General features: G+C 40.2%; 1 protein-coding gene and 3 non-coding genes across 5 annotated transcripts in view; 3 read left to right on the top strand and 1 right to left on the bottom strand.

Moving 5' to 3' along the window:
- Positions 1-1,147, bottom strand: part of LOC133420226 (sodium/hydrogen exchanger 9B2) — a 39,091-nt gene extending 37,944 nt beyond the window's left edge. For both annotated transcript variants that reach the window (XM_061709842.1, XM_061709840.1), the window contains exon 1: positions 1,134-1,147. The gene's annotated coding sequence lies outside the window, so the exon portion shown is untranslated. The remainder of the gene's footprint in view (positions 1-1,133) is intronic.
- Positions 1,148-7,203: 6,056 nt separating this feature from the next.
- Positions 7,204-7,277, top strand: trnak-cuu (transfer RNA lysine (anticodon CUU)). Its single transcript has one exon. It is a non-coding gene; the product is annotated as a tRNA-Lys (tRNA).
- A 4,027-nt stretch (positions 7,278-11,304) lies between these two features.
- Positions 11,305-11,376, top strand: trnaw-cca (transfer RNA tryptophan (anticodon CCA)). The gene has a single exon. It is a non-coding gene; the product is annotated as a tRNA-Trp (tRNA).
- Positions 11,377-11,577: 201 nt separating this feature from the next.
- On the top strand, positions 11,578-11,659 carry trnas-uga (transfer RNA serine (anticodon UGA)). The gene has a single exon. It is a non-coding gene; the product is annotated as a tRNA-Ser (tRNA).
- Positions 11,660-18,538: the final 6,879 nt, after the last annotated feature.

Raw genomic sequence — 18,538 nt, forward strand, 5'->3', positions numbered from 1 at the left:
TGTTTGCTAAATTTGCTGATTTGTTAAATGTTGTTACTTTTATAGACTGTACGTTGTCTATGTAAATCTTTTTGTGATGATTGTTAAATTTGCTGATTTGTTAAATGTTGTTACTTTTATAGACTGTATGTTGTCTATGTAAATCTTTTTGTGATGTTTGTTAGTGTATTTCTGAACTGTATTTTTATTTTTTTATTTTGATCATATTATTTTTATTGTTTTATTGATCGGACCCCAGGAAGAGTACTTGATGTAAACTACATCAGCTAAAGGGGATCCTAATAAAATCAAATCAAATCAAAATATTTATGGAGGTTTTAGATCCAAAGTAGCACCTCAGTGTTTCCTCGGGATTTAAGGAGGTAAGACATCAGCAAAGGCCTTAGAGGAGCAGCTGAGGTTTGAAGGTCAACGTTACTCACTGCAACATCAGCCCCTTTAGAAATAATATTCCTACATCTAGAACAAATGTCTGCCGTCGGGGTGAGAACATTTTAAATTCTTCAAACTAACAAAATAGTCCAAAATAGTCTCTAATTTATAAAAACACAAGCCTTTTTTACTTTATTGCAAGTGAGTTTCAGCTGGAGAAACACGGAGGTCAGGGGTCACGACCCGGTTCCAGACCCAGAAGGCTGAACCGGGTCGAAGGTCAGAATAAGTAAGTTTAGCAGCTCTTGGGGGGTGGGCTCTGCTGTTATGAGTTGTTTGTTTGTTTTGGTTTTCTTTTTTGTATATTGTTGATACTGATATATTAATTTATAAATGGGTATATTTATATCACATTTGTGTGTGTGTATATACATATATTTATACAGTGTCTATATATATATATATATGTGTGTGTGTGTGTGTATGTGTTATATAAGTATATATAGATATCTTTTGTTTTTTGTATAGAAATTAAATAAATAAATGTTGATCGTAATGAAATACAGTTTAGTTTTTACTACTACCTACTCCTTTTCGAGTATGTTAATTATGGCGGATGCATGTTTTTATTTATATTTTTGTTTTGTTTTCTTATTTAAATGTATTTATTATTGATTATTATTGTTTTGTTTTGTTTTCACTACTGTTTCATGTTCAAAATAAAACATTTCAATTCAATCCAATTCAAAAGCGTTTCTTACCTGCAGCTGATGAAGATCCGTGTGACTGTGATGAAGACGAGGACCAGACTGACCACTGAGTCACAGCAGCACTGGTGTGTGTGTGTGTGTGTGTGTGTGTGTGTGTGTGTGTGTGTGTGTGTGTGTGTGTGTGTGTGTGTGTGTGTGTGTGTGTGTGTGTGTGTGTGTGTGTGTGTGTGTGTGTGTGTGTTAATGACAGACTGTTGTGTGTGTCGTCCCGTTAAATGACAGATATTACACACAGATACACACACATCCAGCGAAACATGGAATTATGGGTAGCAGATCTGCTGTCGTGTTGCATTAGCGACACACACGTCTCATTACCCATCAGGTAATAGCAGGTGTGTGTGTGTGTGTGTGTGTGTGTTCGTTCACCGACAGATTATTATTTTTATTTAAAGTTCAGCTGCCTCTGGTTTTCGTGAACACACCAATTCATTATTCTTCAATTCTAAAATAATCACATTTTTTGACATAGTGGAATTCCAAACAGCACAATTCATGTATAAAGCTAGGAACAACTTACCTGCTAGGAACATTACCATCTCACTTACAGGAAATGTTTTATGACAGAGAGGGGAGGTATAATTTAAGGGCTACTCTAAATTTCAGGACTTGCAGAACACGAACAACAATGAAAAGATTTTCTATATCAGTCAGTGGAGTTAAACTATGGAACCGAATGGATTCAGAATTAAAACAATGTCCAAACATTAACCAGTTTAAAAACAATTATAAAAACATGATTTTCATAGAATAGAATAGAATAGAATAGAATACTTTATTGTCATTATACATGGGTACAGTGAGATTAGCAGCATCACCTCTCCACTGCAAGACAGTGCGAACAGATAATAAATATATATAGTATAAAAAGGTTAAGGTGCATTTTGAATAGTGAAATCAAGACCTATCGGCATGAAACTGTACCGCTGTCCACCAAACTCTTTTTCACAGCTTCATTGTTTGCCTCATGTCAGCTTTATTCCCCTGTGGTTGCCATCTGCACATCTCCCTTATTCTTAAAGATGGGGATGAACGCCGGAAGGACGGATGGATGTTAACTCCTACCTGGACACAAACTCTGGGTTGTGGACCTCGATCCAGGAACCGCGTCCTTCTTTGATGGCTCCACGACCACATGATGATCTCAACAGCTCAGGGGATAAAATCATCAAAATGAGACAAATAAGCAGCACCGTTTCCAGAGGTTAGTTGATTCATCAACTATATGATTTTAATAAAGTAATACACTGATCTGTTGTGGTAAATGACAACATTAAGTTTATGAACTGTCAGCACATTTCCACCATAAATTTAGACTTAACTTTGGAGAAGAGGAAGTGGAAATTCAGAGCGACAGACCATGAGTGACTCTCCAAAGATCAGAGTTTTCCTTTCGAGGATGTTCCTCTTATTTTTTAGAGCCTTCAGCCTTAAAATCCTTTTTATTTGTTTCACATTACAAACATTAAATATGTTTAAACCACGCCAGACAGACAACCCTGCTGTGATGTGGCCCACTGGTTTCTGAAGACCCGGATTCAAGCCCAATAGGTCCATTAGAGGTCTCCATTTGTCCAAAGAGGACTCCACCGACCCCCAAAGAGGGACCACTTTAAACACCCCCAGAACCTGCCCACCTCTGTAGCCACTAGACTACCACCCCCCTTTCCACCTTCACCCAGTAACTTAATGGCAACCCATGATGGTAGCTTAAATTCATCTTGATCAAATCCAACCATCCTCATTTCAAAACACACGACTGAAACATCTGAAACACTAGCTGGAACCAGGACTAGACCTGAAACCAGGACTAATAGAACTGGAACCAGGACTAGTAGACCTGAAACCAGGACTAGTAGACCTGAAACCAGGACTAGCAGAACTGAAACCAGGACTAGCAGAGCTGAAACCAGGACTAGCAGAGCTGAAACCAGGACCAGTAGAGCTGAAACCAGGACCCAAAAAAGCTTAAATCAGGTGTACGGACTACGTCCTAAACAATGTCTAGTAGCTACTGGTTGCTAATACAGACAATTTAGTTTAGAGGTGCGCCCAGAGCCGGATTAACGCAAAGGCAGACTAGGCACGTGCCTAGGGCCCGACAGGGGGGGGGCCCAGACAGAGGGACAAAAAAAAAATTTTTTTTTTTTTTTTTTTTTTTTTTTTGTCTGCACACATATTAATGGTTGATAACATGCCGGTAAAAACCTAAGGCATATATATATGTGCATTATTACTACACGGGGCCTGGCGCCCCAAGGGGCCTGGCGCTATGGGCCGTTTTTTTTTTTCCCCTATTTTTTTTTTTTCCTTATAAATATCAACAGTCACGTTCCATTACAGACCTAAATGTGTACTAGTCTGTGCATATCAATAAATATATGTGCAATGATGACGCGTGTCTGTTGTTCAATACAACTGATCAGACCAAGCGCAGACACAAGCTGCTCTGATCCAGACGGGTGGAGTTGGAACAAACTGTCACACAATGTCGAGAGAACGAGACAGATTCAGGAAATTTCCATCAGGGGATGAAAAAAGAAAAAACTAAAGAAAATGGAAGAGTTTAATGCCTCTCTGAAAGGCACGTTTGATAAATTTGTTACAAAAATCCCCGATCCGCCCGGGTCTCAAGCAGCTGTGGGGCCCCGCGTTGAGGCAAGAGATGATGATGAGGCAGGGGAAGGTATCCAGTATTTTGCTAATTGGAGAGTTAAAATTGCGCATATAAACACCCGATCCGACCCGAAAAACCCAAAAATTTCGCGCGCGCTCGCTACGCTCACGCGCGAGGGCCCCCCTTGCTATTTCACACAGGGCCTCGCAAATCTCCCAGATGGATCTGCATATGCATACACATACATACATATACACATACAGACATACATACTACAGCACAGTTTGTCTTACTGCAAATTGTATTGGTCTTTGTAAATTTGACTTCTTATTTAACTATTCAATTTAATCAACACATTTAATTAAGATTTTCTGCAAAATGCTCACAATCGATAAGATAAGGATAATTTAATAGCATTTAATAGAGCATTGTAATAACGTATAAATAATAAAAATCTAAAAATAGTCTGATAGACTGTTTAATATACAACACATGACTTATTTTGGAATACAAAGAACCGACTTGACTATGACTATGCTATGTAAAATGTGAATTAAGTTTTATTAGTAACTTTGGTAAGTTTAAGATTTCATAAATAACATCGATGGAGGGGGGCCCAAAAATCACAGTCTGCCTAGTGTAGTCCATTTATTTAATCCGGCTCTGCGCCCAGAGGAAAGGTTATATTTGATTCACTTGAAAAATCACTAAAAATGACTGCCTTATAAAATCTAATTAAAATAAGCAGCATATTATCTACAGTATCTTTAGGCTGATATCAATTTTGCTCAAAACAATACTTTTGTGATTGATTTCTGTTTTGTAACCATATAAAGTGAAAATGATTAAAAAACAAATCCATCAAAACGATTTTCAAAACGAAGAAAGTTCACTTCTTCATTCAAGGAGCAGTCTCCTCCAAGGAGTAGTCTCCTTGCTCATTGGGTATTGTATTGCTTATTGCGTCACGCATCACGCATCACGTATCACGTATCACGCATCACGTCACTTCATGGTGTTTGCGGTATGTTGCCGTTGCACGGTGTTGCAGGCTCTGATCTCTCCAGACTTTTTTATCTGAACTTAGATTGTTTTCTGGTAAAATAATACTAAATCTGGTAAATTTCCGTCTTTATTTCAACACTCGCACATTTTCTTCTTCCGTAACTTTCATTGTCACCAATCACCGATACATTTCTGTCTGTTAGCCTCTGTTAGCCTCTTAGCAGGGCTTCCTCTTCTCCCACTGTTTCTCCCCTTTGCTGCTCAGTGTGTGAAATGCTTAGCTATTCCTCTGCCTCCTTTAGCGAAGACGGTAAGTGCTTGAAGTGTAGTTTATTTGTAGGATTGGAGGCGAGGCTCAGTCAGTTAGAGGTCCGGTTCCGCCAAATTGACCATAGTTCGGTAGACTCGTCAGCCAGCCAGGCTAAATTAGTGGCGGACAGACCTAGAGTAGCTGCTGTTAGCCGCTCCCCTGCAGCTCCCGAGCAGCCGGCCAGTCAGGGCGGCTGGGTGACGGTTCGGAAGAAGCGTAGTCCTAAAAGGCGCACGGAACACCACCACTCGCTTCATGTGTATAACCGATTTTCCCCACTCAGCGACACACCCGCTGAGAAACCAACCCTGGTGATTGGCGACTCCATAGTCACGCATGTGAGGCCGACTCCAGCGACCATAATTAGGTGCATCCCGGGGGCCAGAGCGGGAGACATTGAAGCAAATTTGAAGCTGCTGGCAAACTAGTAATCGTTATCATACATGTTGGCGCTAATGACTCCCGTCTACGCCAGTCGGAAGTCACTAAAGTTGATATTGTGTCGGTGTATAACTACGCCAAAACCATGTCGGACTCCATAGGTTTCTCTGGTCCCCTCCCCAATCTGACCAGCGATGACATGTTTAGCCGCATGCTCTCGCTCCGCCGCTGGCCGTCGCGGTGGTGTTCAGAAAACGACGTGGCCTTTATTGACAATTGGAAGACGTTTTGGGGAAAGCCCGGTCTGATTAGAAAAGACGGCATTCATCCCACCCGGGATGGTGCAGCTCTTATTTCTAGTAATCTGGCCAATGTTATTAGACACTCCCCCTGACAATGCAGGGTCCAGGCCAGGATGCAGAGCTGCAGTCTTACACGCTTCTCTGCTGCTTCTCGAGGACAAACGCCTGCCAATAAAATTGTAGGATTGCATTATGTAATTGGCGACTCTAAAACTGTAGGATTGCATTATGTAATTGGCGACTCTAACCAGGTGCCTAGCAAAATAGAATTGGTTTGCAGTTCCTCGCCCTCCAAAAGTTCACCAGGTGCGGCGTTATAGAGGCATTAATCAAAACAACCTTGTAAAAATTAAAACCAATGCACATTTGGTACCAATTACAGACCGAAAAATTTGATGCGGACTACTAAATATAATAAGTGTAGAGTCCAGGTTGAAGGTGAGCAGAAAGGAGATGGATTTTACTGGTTGAGACTGGTGACATCATCAATGACATCTGATGACATTCCAGGGTTAGATGAAATAATTCGTAATTATGACAATGTAATTGATTTGCCGATGACGATGATAACATGTGCACGTTACCAAATGTAGCAACAGCGCCCTCTGCTGTTTATATTGAAACATAAACATTTTGCTTAAAATTCTGCAGTGTCCATGGAAACAATCCCAATCTCACACAGTGCAGTAACATCAGAAATGTTTCACCTCTATACTCCAAGAATGACCTGCTGAGGTCATCATGTTTTCATGTTCCTGTGGCAGAATTATTTCCCTATTTTTGTTAATAATGTGAATAAAAAAAATCCTAACTTTAAGGAGTGCTTTGTATACCCTACATAAGTCTTTGTGACATCCTCAGTGACATCACATGTCTTTGATGACATTCCCAGGCTAAATGACAGAGTTGCTATTCACAACTATGTATCTGATGCAACACTAACCACCATCTACTGGCATGTTGTCATTTTAGGACTAAATTATCATTTAGTTTCTATTCCCCCTTAATCTTATACAAAACCATCTAGACAGGTATGTAGAGACATAGATAGTGGGACATTTTGCACTAGCTAGCTATAGGCTAGCTTGAGGAGCATAGCAATCTGATAACCTCCAGGTCTACACAGATTTCGACGTAGTCATGCTGAACTTGAGATGCGCTCCAATTGTCTCATAATGCCAAGTGGATGAGAGTAGGTGACATCATCACCAGGTAGTTGGCTTCCAACGGCACCAACTCCTAAAAAATGGACACCTACGAAATAGAAATGTGAGCATCTACAATTGCGAAAAACTAGAAAATCACAAGTTTAGTCACATGTTGTCCTTCAACTGTCTGGGTGGTGTCCAGAGGAGACCAGACGGAAAACTGGTTCCTCTGAAACACTGATAAAACCTCACATTACAGACCCTTTTCGATTATTGTTCTTATTTACTAACACCTGAAGCCTGGCTAGCTCAGTCGGTAGAGCATGAGACTCTTAATCTCAGGGGTCGTGGGTTGGAGCCCCACGTTGGGCGCTGACATCACATTTATGAAGCTTGTTTGAAGTGTAGAGTCCAGGTTGAAGGTGAGCAGAAAGGAACCACCTCCACTGCTGTGATGGATTTTACTGGCTGAGACTGGTGACATCATCAATGACATCACATGTCTGATGACATTCCAGGGTTAGATGAAATAATTTAATTGATTTGCCGATGACGATGATAACATGTGCACGTTACCAAATGTAGCAACAGCGCCCTCTGCTGTTTATATTGAAACGTAAACATTTTGCTTAACATTCTCCAGTGTCCAGTGGCGTCGCCTGGCCTGGGCATCCGGGGCTTCAGCCCCGGACGTTTTTTCTTTAGCCCCGGATAATTCAACTTCAGAAGAAAAAAATCATAACTGTACATTACGAGTCACTAAAGAGGTTGTAGTTTTCCATTATCAGTGAATGCAACAGGGGATGCCTCGAGACACCAAGACCAATCAGAGAGATGGATTGCGTCCGTATTGAACTAATACGGGACGCGATTTGTCCCGTATTTTCATTAACCCCCCATACACACGTCTGTCACACACACACATCAACACTAAATTTAACAATAATGAACAAAATAAACCACATGAAACATTAAGGCCAGCAAAATCTTAGTGGCGGGACAACAGGACCTGCTGCGTCTGTGCCCAGATCTTTCTATGTGCCAGACAGCGCTGCGGGGAGGACTCGGGCAGGCTTCACCTCCAGGTAGGGGTTTGGAATTGGGAATTAAAAGTTCCGTATTGAACCAATACGGACATATATTATGCCAGGCCCGGTTCTACGATGGTGCATAAGCAAGCATTGCATCCTCAGTTTGTGTTTGCGTGCTCAGTTGAAAAGACGAAAAGAAAACTGACAAATTCGCCCGCGTTAAGCCTGATTTATGGTTCCGCGTTAAATCGACGGCGTAGGGTACGCGGCGACGCGCACCGTACGTTCGCGTCCCCGCTTACTATACGCCGTAAGCTCTGCTTTGGTGCAACGCAGAACCATAAATCAGCCAGTGTCCGTCACGCATCTGCGTCCAGCAGTTTGCTGCACCAGCAAGACACTGCTCTCTGATTATGGCTCACAGTTTATGAAAACCCCAAATAAAAAATATATTAGAGAATATTTTATGAAATCAATAATTCAAAAATTCCATCATCAAAATTATAACAAAGGTTCAGCATATCTTGCTTTGCATGTAATAAGACTAGGTAATATATTAGTTTCACCTTTTAAGTTGAATTATTGAAATAAATTAACTTTTACACCATATTCCAGTTGAATTATTGAAATAAATTAACTTTTACATCATATTCTAGTTGAATTATTGAAATAAGTTAACTTTTACACCAAATTCTAGTTGAATTATTGAAATAAATTAACTTTTACACCATATTCTAGTTGAATTATTGAAATAAGTTAACTTTTACACCAAATTCTAGTTGAATTATTGAAATAAATTAACTTTTACATCATATTCTAGTTGAATTATTGAAATAAGTTAACTTTTACACCAAATTCTAGTTGAATTATTGAAATAAATTAACTTTTACACCATATTCTAGTTGAATTATTGAAATAAGTTAACTTTTACACCAAATTCTAGTTGAATTATTGAAATAAATTAACTTTTATATCATATTCTAGTTGAATTATTGAAATAAGTTAACTTTTACACCAAATTCTAGTTGAATTATTGAAATAAATTAACTTTTACACCATATTCTAGTTGAATTATTGAAATAAGTTAACTTTTACACCAAATTCTAGTTGAATTATTGAAATAAATTAACTTTTATATCATATTCTAGTTGAATTATTGAAATAAGTTTACTTTTACACCAAATTCTAGTTGGATTATTGACATAATTTAACTTTTACATCATATTCTAGTTGAATTATTGAAATAAGTTAACTTTTACACCAAATTCTAGTTGAATTATGGAAATAAATTAACTTTTACTCCATATTCTAGTTGAATTATTGAAATAAGTTAACTTTTACACCAAATTCTAGTTGAATTATTGAAATAAATTAACTTTTACACCATATTCTAGTTGAATTATTGAAATAAATTAACTTTTACACCATATTCCAGTTGAATTATTGAAATAAATTAACTTTTACATCATATTCTAGTTGAATTATTGAAATAAGTTAACTTTTACACCAAATTCTAGTTGAATTATTGAAATAAATTAACTTTTACACCATATTCTAGTTGAATTATTGAAATAAGTTAACTTTTACACCAAATTCTAGTTGAATTATTGAAATAAATTAACTTTTACATCATATTCTAGTTGAATTATTGAAATAAGTTAACTTTTACACCAAATTCTAGTTGAATTATTGAAATAAATTAACTTTTACACCATATTCTAGTTGAATTATTGAAATAAGTTAACTTTTACACCAAATTCTAGTTGAATTATTGAAATAAATTAACTTTTATATCATATTCTAGTTGAATTATTGAAATAAGTTTACTTTTACACCAAATTCTAGTTGGATTATTGACATAATTTAACTTTTACATCATATTCTAGTTGAATTATTGAAATAAGTTAACTTTTACACCAAATTCTAGTTGAATTATGGAAATAAATTAACTTTTACTCCATATTCTAGTTGAATTATTGAAATAAGTTAACTTTTACACCAAATTCTAGTTGAATTATTGAAATAAATTAACTTTTACACCATATTCTAGTTGAATTATTGAAATAAGTTAACTTTTACACCATATTATAGTTGAATTATTGAAATAAGTTAACTTTTACACCATATTCTAGTTGAATTATTGAAATAAGTTAACTTTTACCCCATATTCTTCACCTGAAGCAATATTCTACACCTTGGCTGATGTGGACATACATAGCATAGGAGGCTATTTCAGCTGCTATATGGGTGGCTGTCTGTACAGTCATGCAAGTTCAATGCTATTAAAGAACACGTTTTTTCATATAAAATAAACACATTTTTATGCAGTTTTGGGGCTTTTTTTTGGCTCCTGCGCTGCTGAAATCGGGGCGTCCTTTATTTCTATTTCTGAAAGGTGGCAACCTCTTTTGCTTTAATTCCTGTGTTATCTATAAGTGAATCGTCCTGTTTCTATCAATATAATATGTTTCATTCTGGTACATTTTGGCAGTGTTTGGCTGTAGACAAGACGCAATAAGGCTCAAGAAAGCATTGAGCTTTTTTCCCCAGGTAGATCCCATAGGCTTCCCTATAAGGGTCTGGGCTCAGCCCCCAATGTTCTCAGTCCCAAGAAACGCCCCTGCCAGTGTCCATGGAAACAATCCCAATCTCACACACAGTGCAGTAACATCAGACATGTTTCACCTCTATACTCCAAGACTGACCTGCTGAGGTAATCATGTTTTCATGTTCCTGTGGCAGAATTATTTCCGTATTTCTGTTAATAAAGTGAATTAAAAAAATCCCAACTTTAAGGAGTGCTATGTATACCCTCCATAAGTCTTTGTGACATCCTCAGTGACATCACATGTCTTTGATGACATTCCAAGGCTAAATGACAGAGTTGCTATTGACAACTATGTATCTGATGCAACACTAACCACATCTACTGGCACCTTCCTGTTTTTATCGTCCTAAATAAACAACAGAAACATCTTCATGTTGTCATTTCAGGACTAAATTATCATTTAGTTTCTATTCCCCCTTAATATTATACAAAACCATCTAGACAGGTATTTAGAGACATAGATAGTGGGACATTTTGCACTAGCTAGCTATAGGCTAGCTTGAGGAGCATAGCAATCTGATAATCTTACTGATGCTGTCTTTTGTCACTGAGTAAAAAATGTCCACTAAATTGATGAAGTTGTCCAGATGTATTTGTCCATTAAGGTGGATCATAGTAACCCACTGAATCCCTTGATGGACTGTCTCAGGGACTTTAAAACATGGATGAAGCTTCATGAAAACAAGACGGAAGTTATTTGGTTTCGAAGGTGTGCCCGCTATGATCAGATTGGTGTACAACCTCAGAGGATATCAGAAAAGGCTCTGTGGCGCAATGGTAGCGCGTCTGACTCCAGATCAGAAGGTTATGTGTTCAACTCACATCAGGGTCATAATGAACTTTGAATTTAGTTTTATCCATCCTCACGTGTTCACCAACCAGACGAACTTCAGCTGCAACAGAAGACTTTGATATGTACCCGGAATTATGCAAGTCTGCACAATCACCTGCCTTGAAGAAAGGAGGAACAATCTTTAAATAAAAGGAATTGCATTTGTTCATCTGATTCTGCAGATTCACACATTTTGGAGTGGTTGTTGTGGCCGAGTGGTTAAGGCGATGGACTTGAAATCCATTGGGGATTCCCCGCGCAGGTTGAAATCCTGCCAACAACGCTTAATTGGGAAAAAAAGGCTTGTTAAATCTACGGTGTTTTAACCTCAGACAACTCTGTGATTTATAACTCATCCATCAGGGGCCTCATTTACAAAGAGTGCAGTGCACAAGAACTGTCTGTACACTGCTTTCTATGCTCACAGTCTGATGCTCAGAAAGTGACTCTAATGTGAGAAGTTGTGGTGTTTCATGCACCGATCAATTTTCACTTGTAAAGTTTTTTCTGTTGGCACTCACTGGCGATACAGTGAAGTTGTCATGATGTCACATGTGTCCATGATGGTCTAATGGCTAGGATTTGATTCTTTCACCACCACGGTCCGGGTTCAATTCCCGGTCAGGGAAGAAATGTTTATTTTTCTCCTTCAGTTGTGTTTATTTTTTGTGCATCTGTCGGATGGTGGCTGCCTCACCTTTTCTTCATTCTGACAATATATATATATATATATATATAAGCCATATGTATAGAACTTGAATACACCTTACTGTGATACTTGGACACGTCATCAGTGATTGACCCGGGGTCACAGGGTGTTTCTGATCTTTAACAATCATTCACCCTCACCCGGGCGACCCAGCCGGGGGTTATCAATCCCCGGCTTGTGTCCAAGTAGCGCACCACAGATCCCCCCTACGGATCCACCGCACCGTGATGCCCTTTCTGTGGCCTCGAGGATTTTCTTGGTGGCTCTCCTCAACTGCAGTCCTCTAACTCCAAGGAGTTTGAGCACTCTCTGGAGTGAATGTCCTGCAAAACCTCTGCACTCAATTTCAACTGGCTCGCAGCGGGCTCTCCAGCCATTGCTCCGGCACTCTGTGGTGAGCTCAGAGTATTTGGCCCTCTTGCGCTCATTGGCCTCACCAATCCAGCCCTCCCAGGGGACAGTCAGTTCCAGCAGGACCACTTGCTTGGTGGACTCCAAAGTTAATACCATATCTGGGCGGAGTGAAGTGGCAGCTATGTTAGCTGGGAACTTGAGTTGCCTTCCCGGGTCAACTTGGAGCTGCCAGTCACGAGCGGTAGCGAGGAGTCCTCCTGCGGAGTTTGGCTGGTGTTTTGCATTCTGCCCAGCTCTAACAAACGTGATTGACTGCTTCGGGGCGACCTGGGTCTTGCTGTTCTGTATCGCTGTGCAGATGGAATCCGCCAAGGATTTTAGAACTTGGTCGTGGCGCCAGCGATACCTCCCCTCTCCTAACGCCTTTGGGCAGCAGCTCAGAATGTGCTCCATGGTGCCCCTCCTCTGGCACAACTTGCACTCAGGCGTATCTGCCAGGCCCCAGGTGTGCAGGTTGGCCGGGCTTGGGAGGACGTTGTACACTGATTGAATGAGGAACTTGTGCGCAGAGGTTCAGCTCTCCAGAGTTCTTCCCAGGTGAGTTTGCGAGGTTTTGCATGGCCCCACCTTGTCCACGCCCCTTGCTTGGACATGCCGACCATCTTTTTGCAGCGTTCCTCCTCCATCTCAGCACGTATCTCCTCTTGGACCAGTGGCACTTCTCCTTTCCACGAGCGTGGTCGTAGCGTGGCTTGGGAAAGCTGCCAAGGCCTGCCCTCCCCAATGCCATGGTTCCAACCAAGGTTTTATATATTTAGATAAGTCAGTCACACCTTGTTCAAACACTGGATGTAATTAAAAATAAATAAATGAACAAAGTGTAACCCATGTTAAAATATGACATAAATAGGAATAAATAAGTTTGAAAGTTAAAGCTGATTTATTTAATGGCAATTAATTCATCAGAGTTAATTAAAGATGTTAATACAACAATCTTTTAATTTTGAAGAACAAAAGTCTGTAGACAGAAAATAATGTTGCTGCCCCTTTAAGGGACCAGCGCCACAGACGCAGCACCTGCAGAGACCAATTTAGAGAGCAGAGGAGAAACGGGAGGAAAACCAGCAGTGATTAAAAGCAGTGAAAAAGTTCATATTACAGCTGAAAAACATAACTTACCTGGTCGGGAACTGATGGGGATTTTATGAGAACTAAGCCACATAGGTTTTGGTGAGTTTTATGCTTATTTTCCCGCAGTTTTACCGTGTTTTATTTTTTTTCTCTGGCGGAGCTTAAACTTAAAATGTAGCTGTTCATGAAGAAATGCTCCGTTATCCAGTTAATATTTTGGGTTTATGAAGTCTGTGAATGTTATAAAAGTGTGTGTAAGCTGTGTAAATGGAAGATTTGTGCAGTAATTAGTGCGGGAGACGGAGCCGTGACTTCAAAGGGACCTGCCATTTTGAGTTGAAAAAACACCGACGTTACAACTCAAACTGTGATGAATTTATTGTGTAATTTAAGGATTTTAAGAGTTTTATTGTGTTTATGGCCTGTAATACAGGTCGGGTTTTTTTGCTTGGTTGAAAGCTCGGTCGGAGCAAGGATTGGTCTGCCATGTGCGGACGTGCACATCCACAGACGGGATTCAAGATGGCGAGCCAGGCCCAGACGTTCAACTAATCTTCTCCATCACACCAGTGAGGGGTTCTCCTGCGTGTGGTAACTCGCTGCCAGAGTGGTAAGAGTATCAGGAACTAGTCTGAACTGAACAGAACTGATTGAACCATTATTTTTGGACTGAATCGAACTGAAACTTTTCATTGAACTGAACACTTGAACTCACATTTGGACTTGAACTTAAATTTAAAGTGGCATACTTTTATTTTCATATGTTTACGTTTTGAATGTGATTTGAATAACGGTGGTCCACCTTGATTTAATTGTGTTTTGGAGGTATTTTCTTACCTGTAAAAGAAAGGGGAAAAAGAGTTAACTCAGGAAGAAAAATAGGAATCCTAAAATAGGTGCAACCTAGGAAAAAGAGACTGGTCTAAATAACTCAAATTAGTCCGACTAAAGTAACCTAGGAGAAAAGAGACTGGTCTAATTAAATTAGATTAGCTTTACCAAAATAAACTAGGTGAACTAAAGAACAAAAAGAAAGAGAGATATACTTTTTTCATTTATACTTACCTTAATATTAAGAACCTGCAGGTTATTTGTGGTTCATGTGCTGTGTTTTATATGTGTCTGTTTTATATGTGTTTGTCGTTCACTAAATTGCCGGCTTTTCTACTTTAAAGGGGACATATTATGGCATTTAATGTATATTTTAAACAGGCCTTGAATGTCTTAAAAACAATCTAAAGCTTGTTTTTTCTACATAAATCAGAAATCCAGCCTGTGGGCCCTGTCACTAGTTTTACCGCTTCTAACCCCTTTTTCTGTGCTCCATTCTAAGGGAAGGGGGGGGGGGGGTATGATAATGAGGCTCTGTGCTGATTGGCTCTCTGAATGACGTGTAGCAGGGGAGGAGAATAAACCTCGCTCCGCCAGAGCAGCCCGAGCCTGTAAATGAATCACAACACTGAATTTTCACAAACGGCAACTTTATTGTTAAAAAAATAAAATATGAGTTGTATATAAATAACATTTATGCACTATTTCAGCCGGATCTGCCCGGCGGATGCTGAACGCTGGCCTCGGAGCCACGCCGGACGCCCGGCATGGCTCCGGGGCGCATCGCCCGTTACCGGGGATCAAACCGACAGATTTCGCTGAAAATCTCGGAGGGTGAAGCTGATCCAGCCTGGGATGGACCCCAGAAATCCCTGCTCCCAAAGCGGCTGGGAACCTGGACAATTTAGTCGGAAACCCCGCTTTGGGACCAGGAAGTAGGCTGAAGCAGCGCGCATCACCGCAGCTTTAACCAGGGAATCTGACCGGTTCCGACCGGCCGGGACCGCAGGAACCCGCCTGGACTGGAAGCAGGGACTCCCGGGGACCGACCAGCGGAATTTCAGCCGGATCTGCCCGGCGGATGCTGTGCGACGGGCGCCGCAACCCCACGGCGGGCGCACAGATCGCTCCGGATTTTGCTGAAAATCTCGGAGGGTGAAGCTGGTCCGACCTGGGACAGACCCCCAAGGACCCAGCTCCCAAACCACCCGGGAACCTGGATGATTAAACCCGGATCCGCTCCGCCGCGGCGCCGCGTCCGACTGGCTGAAGGAAGCACCACTCCAGCAGCGGAGAGAGCTGGTTGTCAATGTCAATGTCAATGTCAATTTTATTTATAAAGCACATTTAAAAACGACCGAGGTCGACCAAAGTGCTGTACAGCATACAAGAAAATAAAACAATACCAAAAGAAAAACACAGTACCCAGTGTAGAAACAATAAAATCACTAACATACTAAAATGATCAATAAAATAGTAATAAAATACAATAAAAAACAATCACTTCACACAGATGTGGGGAACTAAGTTGTCACACACTAAAAGCCAAAGAAAATAAATAAGTTTTCAAAGAAGACTTAAAAACCACTAGGGTCTGGGCAGATCTAACATTTAGTGGCAAACTATTCCACAGCTTAGGGCCGGCCACCGCAAAAGCTCGGTCACCTGTAGTTTTGAGCCTAGATTTCGGGACGTCTAAAAGCAACTGATTTGACGACCTCAGAGCTCTGGCTGGTGTGTGAGAGTGGAGAAGTTCATTAAGGTATTGGGGAGTCAAGCCATTCAGTGATTTAAAAACAAGCAGCAGAATCTTAAAATCAATTCTGTAATGAACAGGAAGCCAGTGCAGGGAGGCCAGAACCGGGGTAATGTGGTCACGCTTTCTACTTCCAGTCAACAGTCGTGCAGCAGCATTCTGCACCAGCTGCAGGTGTCGCACAGAACGCTGGTCTAAGCCCACGTACAAGGAGTTGCAATAGTCTAGCCGTGATTAAATAAAAGCGTGAATGACCCTCTCCAAGTCTTTAGGAGATAGGTAGGGCTTTACTTTGGCCACGAGCCTTAGCTGAAAAAAGCACCTTTAACTACAGACCCAATCTGTCTATCGAATTTAAAATCACTATCAAAAATGACACCAAGGCTTTTATTAAAAGAATTCATTTTGGAACCAAGGGGGCCCAGAGCATCAACAGAGTCGTTAAAAACAGCCGGATGCCCAAACACAATAACCTCAGTTTTATTTTCATTTAGATTCAAGAAATGTTGTGCCATCCAAACCTTAATGTCTTTAAGGCATGTGGGCGTGGTTTCAGCAGCGGAGGCTGAACCTATGGAAATCTGCTCCCGTCGTGACGTCACGACGGGAGCAGATTCTAAACGGCTCAAAAAAAACCACGTGACACTGGGGGACTCTGTCCGGCGGGGGTCAGACACCTTGCAGAAATTCATGGTATTTTGTCTCCCCTGTGCTGGCAGGGTGAGGGGAGACCACTTTATATATGTTAAAACAAGAAAATACGTGTTTTTCATAATAGGTCCCCTTTAAGCAATGGTCTCTGGTGTATTTATTTTTGCTCCCCACTCCTTAGAGCCTAGAACTGGTCCAGTGGCGCAGTTAGTGGTGTGATACCGGTGCTACAAACATGGCGAGCCAGCCAGGAGTGGCTTAAAGCATCTAAAACTAGAAACCAGAGACCATATAATATTGCTATCAGTGTTTAAAAATGGATGTCGTTCAAACGAGTAGTGTAAAAATCCCTAACTCAGTCATAGTTAGCGGTATAACTGATACAGAAACTGATGACGAACTAAGTGACTTCCTGAAACAATATGGTTCCATTCAAAGGGTAATTCCAGTAGATTTCACTGAACCAGAGTTGGGCAAACAGGTTATTGTACACTGTAAAACCTGATGAGTTAGTTGAACTCAAACCATTTGAAGAAACCGATTGCCTTGAACCATTTAAGTTGGCAAACTTAAACCAAATATTTTTCTGTAGTTTAATTGTTTAAGTTCTAGTAACTTAAGTATTTATTGTTACGGTACCTTGGGTAAATTGAGTTATAATTACCAGTCTACTCAGTTCAATGAACTTAAGACTAATAAGTATATTTCACTTGTATGTAACAGTTCTACAAACTCATTTAAAATGTGTTACTTGAATTCATCAGAATTAAATAATAGTAACTTAAATGGCTTTTTTTTGTAAATGTTACCCTCCAAGTTGAAACTACTCTGTTTTCTATCACTACATTTATTACAACATTCTAGTTCTGACAACTCAGTTCATTTGAGGAAACCGATTGCCTTATATAATTTGAGTTCTATTAACACAATACAAACTCAAAATGTGTAACTTAATAGCTTTATTAAGTTGAATGCTTAACACCCAAAATACAATAAAAACAGACTTGCCTCTATAGGGCACAGATCAATCACAGCATCGAAACTGGTGACACATGCACTGTAAAATGATTAACCATAACTACACTAAACACTTCAATAAATCAACTGGCCAGCCACATGGTATTTTGTTTAGAAACTGCTGACAACAAATGCAAGTTTACTTTAGAACTTTACTCCAGCTCATTTTTTAAAGGGATAGTTCAACATTTTGGCAAATTGGCCCATTGCCATAATTCTATCTATAGTATAGTATCTATAGTCATAGCAGTAGGTTCGTTACCTTTAATTGTAGGTGTAAGCTATTTTTAGTACAGCAGAGCGCAGCAGCAGGCTGCTCAGAGCTACGCTATGGAGGCTAAGGGAATTTCTTGGTTTCCCTCATCAAACTCATCAAATACAAAATCCCAAAACTCCACAGCGCTTTTGTAGACAAGTTGTGAGCTGCACAACCACCACACTATGAGATAATGACGGAACGATACGAAACGGAGCCGTTTGAGGTAAATTCATACAAAACCGCTGATGCGCGTTGCGTTCAGGGACAGTTTTTCAGCAAGCAGTCGACGTATTTACCCTGTATTTACCTCGAAAACGGCTCCGTTTCGTATCGTTCCGTCATTATCTCATAGCGTGGTGGTTGTGCAGGTCACAACTTGTCTACAAAAGCGCTGTGAAGTTTTGGGATGTTGAATTTGATGAGTTTAATGAGGGAAACCAAGAAATTCCATTAG

This window comes from Cololabis saira, chromosome 20, assembly GCF_033807715.1.
Source record: "Cololabis saira isolate AMF1-May2022 chromosome 20, fColSai1.1, whole genome shotgun sequence".
Classification (NCBI taxonomy): Eukaryota; Metazoa; Chordata; class Actinopteri; order Beloniformes; family Belonidae; genus Cololabis; species Cololabis saira.